The sequence below is a fragment of the Protopterus annectens genome, chromosome 12.part0, assembly GCF_019279795.1.
Source record: "Protopterus annectens isolate FY-2018-M chromosome 12.part0, PAN1.0, whole genome shotgun sequence".
Classification (NCBI taxonomy): domain Eukaryota; kingdom Metazoa; phylum Chordata; order Ceratodontiformes; family Protopteridae; genus Protopterus; species Protopterus annectens.
In genome coordinates this window covers 743,122,724-743,140,231 of record NC_056746.1, presented here as the reverse complement: position 1 = coordinate 743,140,231, position 17,508 = coordinate 743,122,724, and the positions used below count along the sequence as shown (strand labels likewise).

At 43.0% G+C, this 17,508-nt stretch overlaps 1 protein-coding gene across 1 annotated transcript in view; it reads left to right on the top strand.

The window, feature by feature from the left end:
* Positions 1–17,508, top strand: part of SBK1 (SH3 domain binding kinase 1) — an 854,789-nt gene that overhangs the window by 140,987 nt on the left and 696,294 nt on the right. The window lies entirely within an intron of this gene.

The following is a 17,508-nucleotide window of genomic DNA, read 5'->3' as shown; positions in this document are numbered from 1 at the left end:
GTTCATCAAAGTTGGGTAGTATTGCCCCCTCCGATTTCGAAATCTCTTCGGACAGAATTGTCCTTTGTGGAAACCAGGTTGCGGGTCGAATGACTTGGTCAGCTTTTTGCCTGCTTCTCTTCCAGTCTTTTTGATCTCCTTGGTTCCCATTCCTCCCAAAAATGGTTTGACTCTTCTTCATTGCCATCATTTCTCTCCCATTCAGCATCAGTAAATTAATTTTGTTCCTGAGCTGTATGTTGAGAACCCTTTTGTGATGAAGTGTGCCGCATAGAAGGATTTCCTTACTACTGTGGTGATGTGATTATCAAAGGAGAGACTACTGTCCACCTGTGTCCCAAGGTCTCTTATCACACATTCAGCATTAAGAAGACTGCCATTTATGTGGTAGTTTATGGATACAAAGTTTTTACCAAAGGGGATGACAATGCACTTTTTGGCACTGAGCTTGAGGCCATGCCTCTGACACCAGGCATTTGTCTCAGTGAGGCCCTTCTGCAGGATGTCCACATCATTTGGGGACTCGACTATAGCTCCTAGTTTGCAGTCATCTGCAAACTTTGTTAGCCAGAGGCCTTCTGTGTTAGCCTGTACTTCAGAGAAGTAGATACTAAGCAGGAGAGGTTCCAGGACTGAACCCTGTGGTACTCCACTTGTCACTGGTTTGAAGTCAGGTTTGGAGTCTGCAACTTTTACAGTGTGGGTTCTATCAGTGAGCCAGTTGGCAACCCATCTTGTGACATAGGGATTTATACCTAGTTTAGTGAGTTTAGTTATAATTCCAGAATGGGGGATGGTGTCGAAAGCCTTGGCGAGGTCAGTTCCTCTTTGGAACAAGTTCCATACACTGATATAAAAAGGTTGTTCAAACTGAGTGCCCTTCACCATTGCCATTAAAAACCATCCCATACTTTCTTCATGTAGAATGATGGAAAACAATTCTTTGATGGTCACTGTGACAATTAAAGCATCTGGTAAAAATTCCCTTTGAGCTAAAATTTGAGGGAAATGCCAAGAATTTTTCAAAATATGTTTTTTGTTTCCTGAAAAGGATTTTAACTTGAAAAGAAACTAGTTTAGCAAATGGTTCCATCTTGGAGCCAGCAGAAGCCAGTCAGGCTCAAGGGACAGTTGGTCACCAGTTTGTGGATTCTGGGGACATCAAAGATTCCTGGGACCAAAGGATATTTAATTTCCAGGAATTCTTTCATTTTAGGTGGAATCTTCAAGGGCCAAATGCACATCATGGTAGGCAATGTTTATTTCATTCTTTGAAAACTCTGTAAAAAATCCCCATTGGTAAGAAAATTCAAAATCTTTGATGAATATATGTGATAGTCCATGATCACGATCCCATACCTTTGTCTGGCTTCATCACTAGTATACTGCTATTTCTGGACAGTTTAGACAACAAAGCCCCATATATATATATATATATATATATATATATATATATATATATATATATATATATGTGTGTGTGTGTGTGTGTGTGTATGGGTCCCCTTCAGATGGTCGAACTTTTAAAAACTCGACTTTCATATGGCTGAGGCCATATGACTGAACTTTTAAAAGTTTGAACGGTCTGAATGGGGATCTCCATAGAGCACGGAATAGGAAGATTTCCCTTTACCGCAATGTAGTGCGATCTTGGCGTTGGTATATTTAAATAGAGGGGGGTGTGGGGGGTGCATGCGGGCTTGCCTCCCTGCTAGCAGTGTTTAGTTTTTTTATTTGTTTGTTTCTTTATTTTTTTCACATTTTCAAACATTCAAATGTTCCATCATATGGTCTCGGCCTTATGAAAGTTGAACATTTGGATGTTAGATTATGTGAAGTAGACCCATATATGTGTATCTATATATATATATATATATATATATATATATATATATATATATATATATTTTTTCGCGCATAGATTTTTTTTCCCACACATTTTATTATTTATTTATTTGACATTTGTTTACCAGGGTGGTCTGACTGGGTCTACAGAACCCATTTTCAGCAGAGGACCGGGGAGAAAAGCTCCACATGTAGTACAATACAAATACAGGGTAATCCAATACAATACAAATTACATTAGAAATACTATACAAAAATAAGTTGAAAGAACAAACTATGTTACAAGATGTTGCAATATATTACTACACATCTAGACAGTTCTATAGAGTTAAAACGTTACAGACAATAATAGTCATTCTCTCCATACGTGATGTAGATAGTGTCCAAAGATAGTACATAGGTAGTGCAATGTGTGTGACATTGACTGTTATAATACATGAAAAATAGAATGTTAGTTTCACTCAGGAATATAGTAGTCAGAAAGTTAATGATGTACATAGATAGTGAGAGAGAGTTAAGAAGAATAGAAGCAATAAAGCCTGAGCAGTAGCTTAAGGATATGATATAGAAGCAGAGAAGGAGTTAGAAGAGCCCTAGGATCTTGCAGTCTGTGAGGGATTGAAATATGACAGAAAGATGAAGACCTGAGCATTAGGCAGGCTTTATGCAGGAGCAGAGCCATGTATTTTTGAGATGATTTTTTGAAGAGGCTTTGGAATGGGTTAGGCCAGGCATAGACCTGGTAGCTAGCGGTAGTGAATTCCAAATAGAGACAGAGTATGAATACAGTGAGTGACCTGGATTTCTTGTGGGTTTTGAGATAGCAAAGAGATTTTTGTCATTTGATCATAGGGATCTATATGGTGTGTAAGGTGTGACTAGATTGGATAGTGCAGGGCAGGCAGTAGACTTGAAAATAAGGTTGTGCATGGTAGATAGCTGAATCAAGGCAAGTTGGTTGGGGAGTTCAAACCAGTTTAATTCTAGGAGTGGTTTACAGTGATGTGTGTGATATTTAGAGTTTGTGGCAAACTTTGCAAATTTGTTGTAGCACTGTTCCATCTTGCTTAGGGTAGAAGTTTGTAAGTTAGTTACAGGGACACCATAAAGAATGGAGGAAAGCAAAAATGTTTTTACAAGGCTAGCTTTAGTTGGTGCAGAAAAGATATGTTTGTTTCTATGAGTCCCAGCATCAGTCTCAATATTTCACGCAGAATTTTTTACCTGTGTCCAATGTTTTATATAGCGTCAGTCTTGTATATGATTTTAGAGTCTTGCATTTTTTTTCTTTTCACATGTGTGTGTGTGTGTGTGTGTGTGTGTGTGTGTGTGTGTGTGTGTGTGTGCATTTATTTTGCCTGTATTGCTGATTCTACTTTTTTTGTTTTTTTTTCTGTCAAATCAGTGTGCACCTTTTCTGCACAGGTCCCCTTGATAAATGCATACCGTCTAGCGGGGCCAGTCTAGTTAACAAATTATAAAAATAGCAAAAAGAATGATCTGCAAACGTTTTGAAACTGTATACAGCTTTCTGGCTCAGCAATATTTATATATGAGGAATAGATAAATGACATTTGCAGTCCAACTGCAAAAATTTTCTAGCATTATTTGTTATGTGAGTTGAATGCATGTTATTAGAAATTTCTGAATAAAGATGTTATTCTAAAAATTGCATCTCACATTCATATGCAGGCAGACTGCTCTACTGTCGTCTTGATATCATTTGGCTTTCTGCCATTAGTAACATGTACATTTTGTTCAACACAAATGGTGGGAATAACTGTAAGTATAATAAAGGGCAATTTCTTCTTGCAACATATCAGTAGTTTTTCTGTGAAACTTCACTCTTCAGTTTTCAGAAAATAGGCTTGATTATGACTTAGAATAGGTTTGGAGATATAATTTCTCGTGGTGGTGGCTCATGAAACAATTATGTGAATAGTAAAAGGAAAAAAAATGGCTTGCCTTCCTTCTTAGTACAGGTTGCACTATTTTAGCGTGCTTACTTTGTTTCCTCCTATATAATGAAAAAAAAAATACTTAGTAAGAAATTCAGAAACACAAGCCTATACTTTGTGGGACCAAAGGCAGAGAAATACAGAAAAGGGGCCAATTTTGATTTACAGACAGCTGTGCAGTATGACTGGAGAAGAAGTATGTTCATAGGTTGTTCTTCGTGTTTCACTGTTGCAGTCATCACATTTGGGTTATCCCTGCCAGAGTAGCCCTCAATCGGCTCGAATACCAGAGGCTTAGTATTTCTGCGTCGGTTGCTGTCATTCCAGGACTGACGTCAGGTCGTTAGTAGTATAAAAACAGGCAGCCGGCGCCATTACATCAGTCTTTCTTGCTGAGGAGCCCGAAGCAGAAGCAGTTTTCACTGCCGGTTGGCCGCTACCTGAGTTTTTCGTTTCCGAATTGAAGTTGTAGTCTTCTAAAGCTAAGTACCCCATTGGGGATCATTTTTTCTTGCTCTAACCGATGTCAGAAAAAGTTAACAATTGTCTTGTCTGTGGAAAGCAAATACCACACCGAGACTTTCATTCTTACTGCATCACCTGTTTAGGCCCAGACCACGACGTCCCCTGCTGTCGCTTTTGTGCTTTGTTCAATGCCAGAACTATACATCTTCGGGCCCTTATTGTAGCTAGATATTTTCACTCTCAGTCCTCGAATTCTGGTATGGCTTTGGTAAGCCATCTGACAACCGATATTCTGAAAAAACATAAGGATAAAGACAGAGACAGACCACAGAGGTCCAAAACTTCCGACGACGCTTCCGTTAAGCTAGTCATAAGTTCTCCGGTCCTCACTGAGGTGCTTTCACAGCTCCTGATGCCTGCTTCTGTGGATTTGCAGGCCGCTATCAAGACAATTTTGGAGTCCGGTATGCCGCGAGACTGTTCTTTGACTAAGGATCCTGAGGATGTCTCTACTTTGGCTGGGTCCAGAGATGCTGAGCAGGCACCAGCTTCCGAGGAAGTACTTTGCATTACTGATACTCGACCCAGACTAATGACTTCTTTCGCGTCTTCATTTCTTTAGAAAACAACCGAGTTTCTAAGGCCTTGGGTATGAACCACACCCAAAAAAATGATGACCCAAGCTCAGACACGTGCTTCCTTGCCTCAGTCTCAAATGTTTAAAATGGTGGAAGACTTTATAGTGCTTATCAGGGGAAGCCAGGCTACCCAATCCAAAAGAAAAAGAGACTTGTCCCCAGTAGTTTTATCTGAACAGGAGTCCGATAACTCTGATGCATCTGAATATGAAGATATGCAACCCCTCTCTGCTTATGAGGATTCTGATGCAGAGGAATCCATCCCTTCAGCCTCTCCACCTGAGGATTTTTCCTTTGGGGAAACCCTACATAATTTAAGGGAGCATTTCCGGTGGGAATGTCAGGACTATCCTCAGCCAAAAAAGAGACTCAGGGAATTCTTAGATGTTCCACAGTGCAGACCTCTGGCTATCCCTCCTGTCCTGGATGTTGTGGATGATGTTTTTGTGGAATTCAGTCAGACCCCTGTCACCCGCCCTCCTTTTTTTTTGTTCCTGAGCTGTATGTTGATGTTTTCCTTTGGGATTAGGGTAAGCTGTTTTATTTTGATATTTCTTTTTATCCCTCATGATCTTTTTTGTTTCCTTTTAAAAGCTGGAGTCTCATTGGTTTCAGCCTTTCATACTGCTCTCCTAAGATGTCCTTCAAGGATGCATCTGCAGTCCTTACAAATGGGTTGTCCTGTCGTCAGGCAGCCCTTTGGTCGGCCGGATTCCAAAGTCTGGGTCTGGCTTCGGCTGGTGTCGCACTTCACCCGACGTCATAGCTGCAGTTCTTCGGGTATAAAGGCATCAGCCGACGCCATTTTCCTCAGTCTTTCTTGCCGCGTGGCACCCAAAGCAGAAGCTGTTCGCAAGTGCCGGTCGGTCAGATCCAGAGATTACTACTACCGAATACTACTTCGAAGACTTCTAAAAAGCTAAGTACCCCGTTGGGGACTCTTTCTTGCCTCAGCCGATGTCAGAAAAAGTGAATAACTGTTTAACTTGTGGGAAACAAATACCTCATAAAGATTTCCACTCTTACTGCTTACCTTGTTTAGGCCCAGACCACGACGTAGCAGCTTGTCTAGCCTGTGCTTCTTTTAACCGACGGACGCTTAGACGTCGGTCGGAGTTTGCTGAACAGTTTTTCGGCTCTGATTTTGCTTATATTATGCCGTCGGATCCTCCGACTACACAAATATCCAAAAAACGCAAAGAAAAGGACCGACACTCGCGGTCCGCGGTTTTGGCCGAAACCGCGGTTAAGCAAACCGCGAGTGTCTCGGTTTTGGCCAAAACCGAGCAAGCGGTTCTTTCCTCAGCCGAAACCATGCCTTCTACCGAGGCCTCTTCTAACCTGGCAGAGTCGGCTTCTGAAACCCAACCTGCTGTTGTGGTTTCTCAGGAATTATCAGACACTATTCCCTTGGATGTATCTACCCCTGCACGTGGAGCTGCTAGGCCTCCTGCAGCCATGTCCATTAAGGCTTTTGCCAGGGCTAAAGCAGCTAAAGCTACTAAGACTGTGCCTGTTAAGCCCCCCTCTCACAGGCCCAGCTCCAGTTCCCAAATGCTTTCTCTGGCAGAGGATCTCATTTCTTTAATTAGGGGATCCCAACCTCATCCAGACAGGGCCTCTCATCCACCTCCAGAGAAGAGACCTAGAGCAGACCCCCCCCCCCGAGCCAGTGTCCACTGATGATTCCTCTGATGATTCAGACAATACAGACCCTCCAGAGGCTCCTTATTCCCCTTATGAAGACTCTGATGCTGAAGAGTCTATCCCTTCTGCCTCTCCACCTGAGGAATTTTCCTTTGGGGAAACCTTACATGCCATGAGGGAACAATTTCAGTGGCAGGGCCAAGATTTCTCGGACTCCAGGAAAAGGCTTAGAACCTTTTTGCATTTACCACAACATAGGCCTTTGGCTATACCTCCAGTTCTTTCTGTTGTAGATGATGCATTTAATGATGCTTGTACTGCTCCTGATTCATTACCTCCAGCCCCTGCTAAGCCCGATAGGTTCTACAGGGTCCCGGACACACACCACCATTTATACAAGGCTCCTTTTGCAGATCCCGAGACTATCTCCCAGGGGCCTAAGGCAGTAGCATCTACCTCTGCTAAAAATCCCCTCCCCTCTGAAAGGGAATCCAGGTCCTTAGAGAGATGGGGTAAAAAAGTATACACCTCTGCTACTCTGTCAGCTAGGGCCTTGAACTGTCAGTTTCATATGATCCAATATCAGAAGTTTATGCTTGATCAGTTAACTAAGAAACTGTCCTCTGATGAGCCTTTAGATAAGAAATATGTTCAGGAAATGGTACATAACATTCAGCAAGTTAGTAACCATTCTTTAAAATGCGGCTATGATGCACTGGAGGCTTCCTTTAGATCAGCCATGACTGGCACAGTTATCAAAAGGCATGCATGGTTGAAAGAACAGGCCCTACCGGACCATGTCAAATCAAAACTATTAGATGCTCACATGGACAAGGTCAACTTATTTGGTTCTCCTGCACAGCAGGTACTGAAGAAAATGGAAGAGAAGGCAAAATCTGTACAGACAGTGAAAGACTTCTTACAGGTCCAACCGCCAAGGTTTAGCAGGAACTGGCCCTCCAAAAATTGGTCCTTTCCAGACTCCTCTAAAGCACAGAGAGGCAGGAATAGGCGTTCAAGAGGCAGAAATCAATCCAGGGGTGCCTACAGGGGACGCCAGTGGCAGGGCAACAACCAGCGAGGCACAGACACAGCCACCACCACTGCAACAGGACAATCACAGTGACTTGGCTCTGGCACCGCCTACCAGGGAACACCTAGCAGCACCCTTAGGCGGAAAGCTAGCCTTATTTTCAAGGAACTGGCATTACATCACAAGGGACAAGTGGATTTTGCAAACTATAGACCAAGGCTACAGGTTTCATTTCCATACTCTACCAGGAAAAAGAGGAATGCCAAACCTACCACCAAATCAAAAGGCAGAAGCTCTAAAACAAATAGCTCAATTAGTAAAAATGAGAGCTGTGGAAAATGTACCATCTATGGAACAAGGAAAGGGATTTTACTCCAGACTCTTCCTGGTACCAAGAAAAGAGAAAAAATGGAGGCCTATTCTCGACCTGTCCGCTTTAAACACATTCCTCATTGTTCCAAAATTCAAAATGCTGACTCTACAGCAGCTTCTTCCCATGCTGGGCAAGGAGTCTTGGCTGGTAACTCTAGATCTCAAGGAGGCATACCTGCACGTCCCCATACGACCAAATTGCAGAAGATACCTCAGATTTCTTGCAGGATCAGAGCATTATCAATTCTCAGCATTGCCCTTTGGCTTATCTACTGTGCCCAGAGTGTTCACGAAATGCCTGGCATCAGTAATCGCTCATTGCAGACTTCAGGGAATCCAAATTTATCCCTACCTGGACGACTGCCTGATACAAGCGGACAACAAAAACAAGCTAACAGGAGACTTACAAAGAGTCATTTACTTGCTGCAAGCCCTGGGATATACAGTCAATATAAAAAAGTCAAGGCTGATACCATCCCAAAGAATAACCTTTTTGGGTGCAGAGCTGGACACATCAAAACAGATGGCATTCCTAACTGTAGAAAAACAAGAACAACTTCCTCTCTATTTCTTGGCATTAACAAAACAGAACCATCTAACAGCAAGAAAAGTGCTGCAAGCCTTGGGCTTCATGGCATCCTGCATAATTCTGGTCCCTCATGCCAGACTGCATATGAGAAAGCTACAGTGGTACCTAAAGAATTTATGGTCTCAACACAAACACAGCCTAGAAACCAAAATTCCACTAATACCATGCCTGAAGCAAGAGTTCCTATGGTGGGCTCAGGCCTGTCAAACAAACACAGGACTGCCCTTCCGCAGCATTCAACCAAGCCAAACCATAACAACGGACGCCTCAGACCTCGGTTGGGGGGCCCACATGCTGGACAAGTGCATACAAGGCTTATGGACTCAAGATCAGCTGCACCTACACATAAATCTAAAGGAAATGCTGGCAGTGAAATTGGCAATCCAGACATTCAGACCATTTCTCCAAGAAGGACAGTTGATGATAAGGACAGACAACACCACAGTTATGTGGTACATCAACAAGCAGGGAGGCACACATTCATACCCTCTATGCCGGATGGCACTGGACCTATGGAATGTGGCTCTCAGCTACAACATTCAGTTACAAGCAATTTTTGTACCGGGAAAAGAAAACATTCTAGCAGACATATTAAGCAGAACTACCTCGGATGCCCACGAATGGATGCTGCACCCGGACATCTTCAAAGCCATCACAAGAAAATGGGGACTACCACAAATAGACCTATTTGCATCCCCACTCAATCACCAGCTAAAGAAATTCTGCACAAGGACATACCACCCACTTGCTTGGAAGGTGGACTCCCTATCTTTCAGTTGGAAAAACCTGACAGCATATGCATTCCCTCCACTTCCTTTGATGCACAAGGTGCTATTGAAGATCAAAGAGGACCGTCCAAGGATCATTCTGATAGCTCCAGACTGGCCAAGACAACATTGGTACCCATTACTGTGGAGCATGTCTCGGGAACAAATGTGGACACTACCCCTGATACCATTGCTGTTAACACAGAACAACTACAACATCCTGCATCCAAACCTGAAAACTCTGCAGCTGACTGCCTGGAACATTACATAAGAGCAATTAACCCAAATTTATCCCAAAGGGTTAAAGACATTATCCTTGAGGCTCGCAGACCTTCAACAAGAAAGAATTATGCAGCAAAATGGAAAAGATATCTCATTTGGAGTACTGCAAAGGGAAAAGATGTGTCACTGGTAAACATAGCCAACATCCTGGAGTACTTGGCAGAGCTCTTCCATACAGGCCTGTCCTATTCTTCCATCAAGATACATGCATCAGCTATTTCGGCAGAATACAGCTTGGATCCTCCTGTCTTCTCACATCCTCTGCTCAGGCAGTTTCTGAGAGGAATTAAAAATGTAAAACTTCCAAGGAAACCACCATTGCCAACATGGGACTTGAACTATGTGCTAGAAAAATTGACTCTTCCTCCTTTCGAACCAGCAGCAACAGCAGAATTACAATACTTATCCTGGAAGACTGCTTTCCTGCTGGCAATCACCTCAGCAAGAAGGGTTTCTGAACTACAGGCATTAATGGCAGTGCAACCCTTCCTGATCTACCATCAGGATAGAGTGTCCTTGAGAACAAATCCTACATTTATGCCTAAGGTGGTATCCAGAGTGTCATTAAACCAGGCTATCCACCTACCTACATTCTTCCCAAACCCACAGAACAGGGGAGAAAGACTGTTACATACCTTGGATGTACATAGACAATTATGCTACTACCTGGACAGAACCAAGTGCAATAGAAAAACTGACCAGCTTCTGGTAGCATATGCAACAGGAAGGGAAGGAAAAGCAATTTCAAAGCAGACAATCTCCAAGTGGATAGGAAATTGCATTAGATTTTGTTACTCCTTCCATGGAAAGAAAACTCCAGAGAACATCAGGCCTCACTCCACAAGGGCTACAGCCACTACTACAGCTTTCTTACGAGGGGTGGCTACCAAAGACATTATAGAGGCTGCTACTTGGACCTCCGTGCATACATTTGCCAAGCATTATAATTTACCTCTATACTCTAGATCCCGAGCAGGTTTTGCCACTGCTGTTTTGCAAGGGATCCTAACTACACCATAATCTCTCTTTTTAACTCCTCCCCTAGTTTGGCTATGGTATTCTACCCATTTGTAAGGACTGCAGATGCATCCTTGAAGGACATAGTACAGTTTTGTACCTACCATAAATGTAGATGTCCGATAGGAATGCATCTGCAGTCAGGATTACCCACCCGCCTTCCCCTCTGTGGTACTCCTAGGGTATTTGCCATCTTTTAGCTAGCTTGGGGGGGATCTATTATGGTGTATTTGTTTGTATATATGTACATACATGCTTATTTTTTGTGTTTGCTCTCTACTTTTTGGAAACATTGGCATTTATCCAAATTTAGCCATCCAAGAGGGCACCTGGCATCTGGGGCAAGAAACACTGAGGAAAATGGCGTCGGCTGATGCCTTTATACCCGAAGAACTGCAGCTATGACGTCGGGTGAAGTGCGACACCAGCCGAAGCCAGACCCAGACTTTGGAATCCGGCCGACCGAAGGGCTGCCTGACGACAGGACAACCCATTTGTAAGGACTGCAGATGCATTACTATCGGACATCTACATTTATGGTAGGTACAAAACTGTACTTTCTTGTAAATGCTGGGGGAAAGATGAATTTTTCTGAGTAATCTTGTCCAATTTCTTTATGTCAACTTCGAGTTTTTCAATTAATCATAGGTTTTCTCTGACAGTAATTCACATCAGCTCTATGCCCATTTTGTCAAAGAGGGCCAGAAGTTCATGATGAAAAACTGAACCAGGTTCAACACCGTTGGTGGTACTTATAGATCAGCAGACCTCTGGGAACCCTACCGTGCTGTTTACAAAAATTAAGAAAAGAGTCATCCAGTGACAGAGTTTTGTATTTCATAAGTAACTTCTCAAATTTCATGACACCGTCTTTAACAGTACCATTATATATACCCTTTGGTCCTCATTCAGTGACATTGTCATTCACAGAACTTCCAATAAACATTAAATTAGAAACCAGGAAGTTTTGCACATTAACGTTCACATAAATCTGTTAAATCAACTGGTCCCGGTCCAGCCACTGTCTTTTCTATCCCCAAGGTGTCAGACCATGTGATAACAGCAGCAGCATATACATTTGCGCCTTGTAGTGTGTCAGAGTAATTATTTCTTTTACCAGTAGCAATAAAAACTGCTGTAAGTGTGTTAATCTGGGTCTTCATTTGTGCCATGCAGTCTGTTATAACTGTTAAATCCACTGGAGAACTGTTAACCATACCATTCATATTATAACTAGTACTAGGCAGATCGAACAAATCCATTTGTGACAAGCTGGTAAATGGTATGTATTCCAAAGATGAGCAGCAAAAAACAACAGCATAAAACAAGATAACCAACAAATAAAAAAGAATGCCATACCAGATATCACTTGGACTGCAATTCTGCAAACCAGGTTTAATGTTTAAAAACAGTCGGGTTTAAGCGCTTTCATTCCATTCAATTCAAACAGGAAGTGCTTCAGAAACAAAATAGCAACTGTTCTAGTGGATTATATAACCTCAAAGGTGCCAAGCCCCATTCCATTTAAAGTGATGATACTTACAAAACAAGTATCAAAAATATATAAAAATGCAACAAAAGTTTAGCAGCATACAGTATTAAAAAGAACTTGGTAAGCTTTAATAAATATAATAAACTTATAAAGGTCCTAGTCTTTCATATATTAGCAGCCTTTGTTTATAAAATTGGTTTAATTGAAATAAGACCATTAATACCAGGGGGCTGAAAGCATTAAGGAGTATTTGCCAGTATAGTTCCCTTCATTCAAGGTCTAGCTCCCAGTCACCACCCCTATGAGAAGGGGTAACCTGCTCCATTATAGTGAGGCAAACTTTTTAAAATGTTGACATTGGGTAGAATGTTTGTGCAGTGCATTCACATTCATAGCCTTTTTGACAGCATACATATGTTGATAAATCCTGTTCTTTAAAGGCCCCACTGTCTTACCGATACAGAAGGCTGAACAGGAACTACAGAATGCAATGTAGACAGCCCCCTTAGTGTAGCAGCTATAATGCCCCTTCAGGGAGATTGTCTTGGGATAACCTGGAACAACCAGGTAGGTGCCTTGTACTATATACCTACACTGCTTACAGACACCACAACATTTCATCCCCACATTGTGGTGCAGTGTAATCTGGTGGTCATCATTTCTTTCCAAAATTGTTTTTATGTTTTTGTTGTTTTTATACACATATCGGGGTACGTTTCCCAAGGTATTCAAGACACCAAAAGAGCCAAACACAGTGGACCAATGCATGTTTAGAATCTTCTTGAGAGAAAAAACATTTGTATTAAACTGAATGACAAAGGTTCATGACAAGTCAATGTCCACCTTTCTTTCACTGGTTGTCAGTCCATTGGGGCAATACAATAGTGGCCTATAAAGAGCCTGTCTTGTTTCGGATATCCATTTCAGAACTTTATCCAGTAAACTGACTGGGTATCCCCATTCTTGAAATAGACCACAAAGCTTATCAGCCTCTTGATGAAAAACCGAGTCATCAGATACAAGTCTGCTTAGCCCTATAAATTGCCCCTTAGCTAAGTTTTTCTTTTACCACCTTGTGTGTTGACTAGTAAAGTGCATATATGTGTTTGAAAAAGTGTCCTTTCTAAATATCCTTTACTCATATCTGCCAGCAGTTAAATTTATACAGTATAATATCTAAGATGACAGTCATTTCATTCACCTGGTAGGTAAACTGTAAAAAACTCATAGACTGGTTGAGGAAGTCTATAAAGAGCTCCAGCTCAGTGCTAAATCCCTTCCGTAAGAAGAAAATATCATCCAGCCATCGTAAGTAGTGGCTTACATTGGGAAAGACAGGGAATTCAAAATACTAGTGGTTTCCCAAAACCACAGTACCATATTGGCAAATACTGGGGCTGAGGCGGCACCCATAGCTACCACCTGTATGCTGTTAGTAGTACTACCCCATCGTTCATAGGTTCATAAGTTCATAGGTAGGTACTAGGCTATCGGCCCAAGGGCCTAAATAAGCCTAGTCAACAAGGTTCCCTGGCTTACGCCACCCAAGAAAGTTAACTTCCTGTGCCCCTGTTGAGCAGAGCCACAGAAGTGATCCCCCGGGTGTATTTCCTATATCCCATCCACTCATCAAGATTTTTCTTGAAGAGTGCTAATGGGAAACTTTGCTTGACATAGATGGGTAGCTTGTTCCAGAGTATAGGAAGTTTCTGGGACAGTAATCTATCCCTCCAGCATGTCCTGTTTATTGTGATGACAAGGTTTAGGTCCCTAGAGCATGTAGCTCGGAGGGATTGGGATTTCTTTAGGTGTAGCATGTCCAACTGCTCTGGGTTTAATATAGCTTTATATGTTAGGCAGAGATCTCCTAGGAGTAGGCGATATGCTACAGAGTAAAGCTGGAGTTTTTTGAGATGGTCAGTGTAGGGCATCTGTTTGTGGCCAGTAATCTTCCTTGTGAGGTACTTCTGTGGCCTTTCCAGCTGCTTCAGATGTCTTGTGAGGTACATTCCAAAAGCGGTGTTGTACTCTATAATGGGTCTAATGAGTGCCGAGTAGAGGGGAACAATGATCTCTTTTTTCATGGATGAGAACCCTTTTGTGATGAGGTGTGCCACATAGAAGGATTTCCTTACTACTATGGCGATGTGATTATCAAAGGAGAGACTACTGTCCACCTGGGAACCAAGGTCTCTTATCACACATTCAGCATTAAGTAGACTGCCGTTTTTGTGGTAGTTCATGGATACAGAGTTTTTACCAAAGGGGATGACAATGCACTTTTTGGCATTGAGCTTGAGGCCATGCCTCTGACACCAGGCATCTGTCCCAGTAAGGCCCTTCTGTAGGATGTCCACATCATTTAGGGACTTGACTATCGATCCTAGTTTGCAGTCATCTGCAAACTTCGTTAGCCAGAGGCCTTCTGTGTTACCCGTTCCAAAAGAAAAAGAGACTTGTCCCCAGTAGTTTTATCTGAACAGGGAGTCCGATGACTCTGATGCATCTGAATGTGAAGATATGCAACCCCTCTCTGCTTATGAGGATTCTGATGCAGAGGAATCCATCCCTTCAGCCTATCCACCTGAGGATTTTTCCTTTGGGGAAACCCTACGTACTTTAAGGGAGCATTTCCGGTGGGAATGTCAGGACTATCTTCAGTCAAAAAAGAGACTCGGTGAATTTTTAAATCTTCCACAGTACAGACCTCTGGCCATTCCTCCTGTCCTGGATGCTGTGGATGATTTTGTGGAATCCAGTCTGACCCCTGTCACCCGCCCTCCTGTTCCCAGGAAACCTGAGAGGTATTATAGAGTCCCTGACTCTCACAAATTTCTTTTCAAAAATCCTACTGCTGACCCTGAGGTCATCTCTCAAGGACCTAAATGAATGAAAGCAATTCAGCTAAGAATCCTTCTCCCTCAGATAGGGATTCTTGAGCATTTGACAGATGGGGTAAAAAAGTATACACCTCTGCTACTCTTGCTATTAGAGCATTAAATTGTCACTTCCATATGCTGAAATTTCAGCAACATACCATGGAACTCCTTAAACAAAAAATATCTTCTTTCCCTGCTTGTGCAGAAAATAAAGAGGTACAAGAGTTAATGCATTCTGCAAGTCAAGTAACTAAGCACACCTTACAATGTGGTTTTGATGCCTTAGAAGCATCTTGCAGGCCAGCAGTCACTGGTTCTGTCCTTAGAAGGCATGCTTGGCTTAAGGAACAGACCTTGCCAGACCATGTCAAATCCAAATTATTGAACGAACCCTTGCACAAAGAAAATTTATTTGGCACCAAGGCAGAAAAGGTCTTATAAAAGATGGAAGAAAAAGCTAAATCTATGCAGACAGTTAAAGACTTCCTACAGGTCCAGCCACTGAGGTTTAGTAGGCATTGCCCCTCTAAGCACTGGTCCTTTCCTGCCCCCTCCAGGTCAGTTCAGCCCAGACCCAGGGGAAGCAGACCCCCTCAGACAATAGCCCCAGGGAATGCAGAGATCTAAGCAATGAAGTTTCTCCTCTTCAAAACCAGGGAGTGCAAAGCCACTCCATTATGGTAAGAGCTCACAATGACTTTATAATTCCACCCCATCCCTCTGCCCAACTGCTCTTGCCCCTAGGAAGAAAACTCTCCTTCCATGCAAGCAACTGGGCCACCATTACAGATGACCACTGGGTGCTCAGCATAGTGTCCCAGGGATACAGATTTTATTTCCACACTCTGCCAACCCCAAAATGGTTCACAGATCTTCCCCCAAACCAGTGGGCACAGGCCAAAAAGCAAGTCCTTTTCCTGCTCTCTATGAGGGCAATGCAGCATGTTCTTGTAGAACAGATAGGCCATAGTTTCTATTCAGACTCTTCCTGGTACCCAGAAAAGAGGGTACATGGTGCCCCATCCTTGATCTATCTATTCTAAACACCTTTCTGGTGATATGAAAATTCAGAATGCTCACCCTCCAGCAGCTTCTGCCTATGCTTTCCAAGGATGCTTGGTTAGCCACCCTAGACCTAAAAGAGGCCTACCTACACATCCTAATCAGGGAATCATGCAGGAAATACCTACATTTCAGGGCAGGATCACTGCACTTTCAGTTTTCTGCTCTTCCCTTTGTCTTATCCACTGCTCCCAGAGTTTTCACAAAATGTCTGACTCCCGCCATTGCTTTTTCCAGACAAAGAAATATTCAAATTTACCCATACTTAGATGACTGCCTGATTCAGGCAGAAAGTCAGGAAAAGCTGCTAAAGCACCCGACCTTTGTAAAGGACCTACTGAACTCCCTGGGGTATGCTATCAATGAAAAGAAATCCAAACTAGTTCCCATACAAAAAATTGTATTCCTGGGAGCAAGCCTGGACACAGCATTCCAGATGGCATTCCTTACTCCTGAAAAACAAGCCTACCTGACAGCCTAGCCACCAGGACCCAGTTATCTGCAAGAAAAATCCTACAAGCTCTAGGGTTCATGGTTTCTTGCATTCTAATCATTCCATTTGCCAGACTGCATATGAGGAAACTCCAGTACCTAAAAAGCCTTTGGTGTCAGCACTCTCAAGACCTAGAAACTCTTATTCCAATGATACCTTGTCTAAGGAACGATTTTCTTTGGTGGGCAGCATGCTACCACAACAAGGGACTTCCCTTCTCACAACCCCATGTACCCAGGCCATTACCACAGATGCATCAGACTATGCCTGGTGTGCACACCTAGATGGCAGGTGCATTCAGGGCCAATGGAGCCCAAATCAAATACATCTGCACATCAACCAAAAAGAGATGTTAGCTGTTCAGCACAATTCCTGCCAGGCTCTCTAAACTCTCTGGCAGACAACTTAAGCAGAAAACTGCTAGACCCACATGAGTGGCAGGTGGACCAAAGAACCTTCACTCTTGTAACCCAGAAATGGGGCACCCTAAAGGTTGACCTCTTTGCCTCCCACTCCAATCATCAGCTCAGCAAATTCTGCACCAGGGAGCCTCTCAACAAGGCCTGGAAAGTGGATGCTCTATCCTTCCAGTGGGTAGACCTCTTGGTCTATAAATTTCCCCTGCTACCACTCATTTCAAGGGTACTGCTCAAAATAAGGATGGAAACTGAGGGCAATCCTGATTGCCCCAGACTGGCCATGCCAGCACTGGTACCCACTGCTGCGCAGCCTGTCACCCCTGTCACCATGGTACCTACCTCATATCCCGACACTCCTTACCCAGGTGAATGGAGAATTCATGCATCCCCAATTGCAGACCCTCAATCTGGCAGTCTGGCTTATTCCCTGACCTCTCCTCAAGCTGCCAGTCTAAGCAAACAAGTTCTAGATGTTATATGTGAGGCCAGACTCCCCAGCACTAGAAAATCTTATGATGACAAGTGGAAAAGGTTATGCACCTGGATCCAG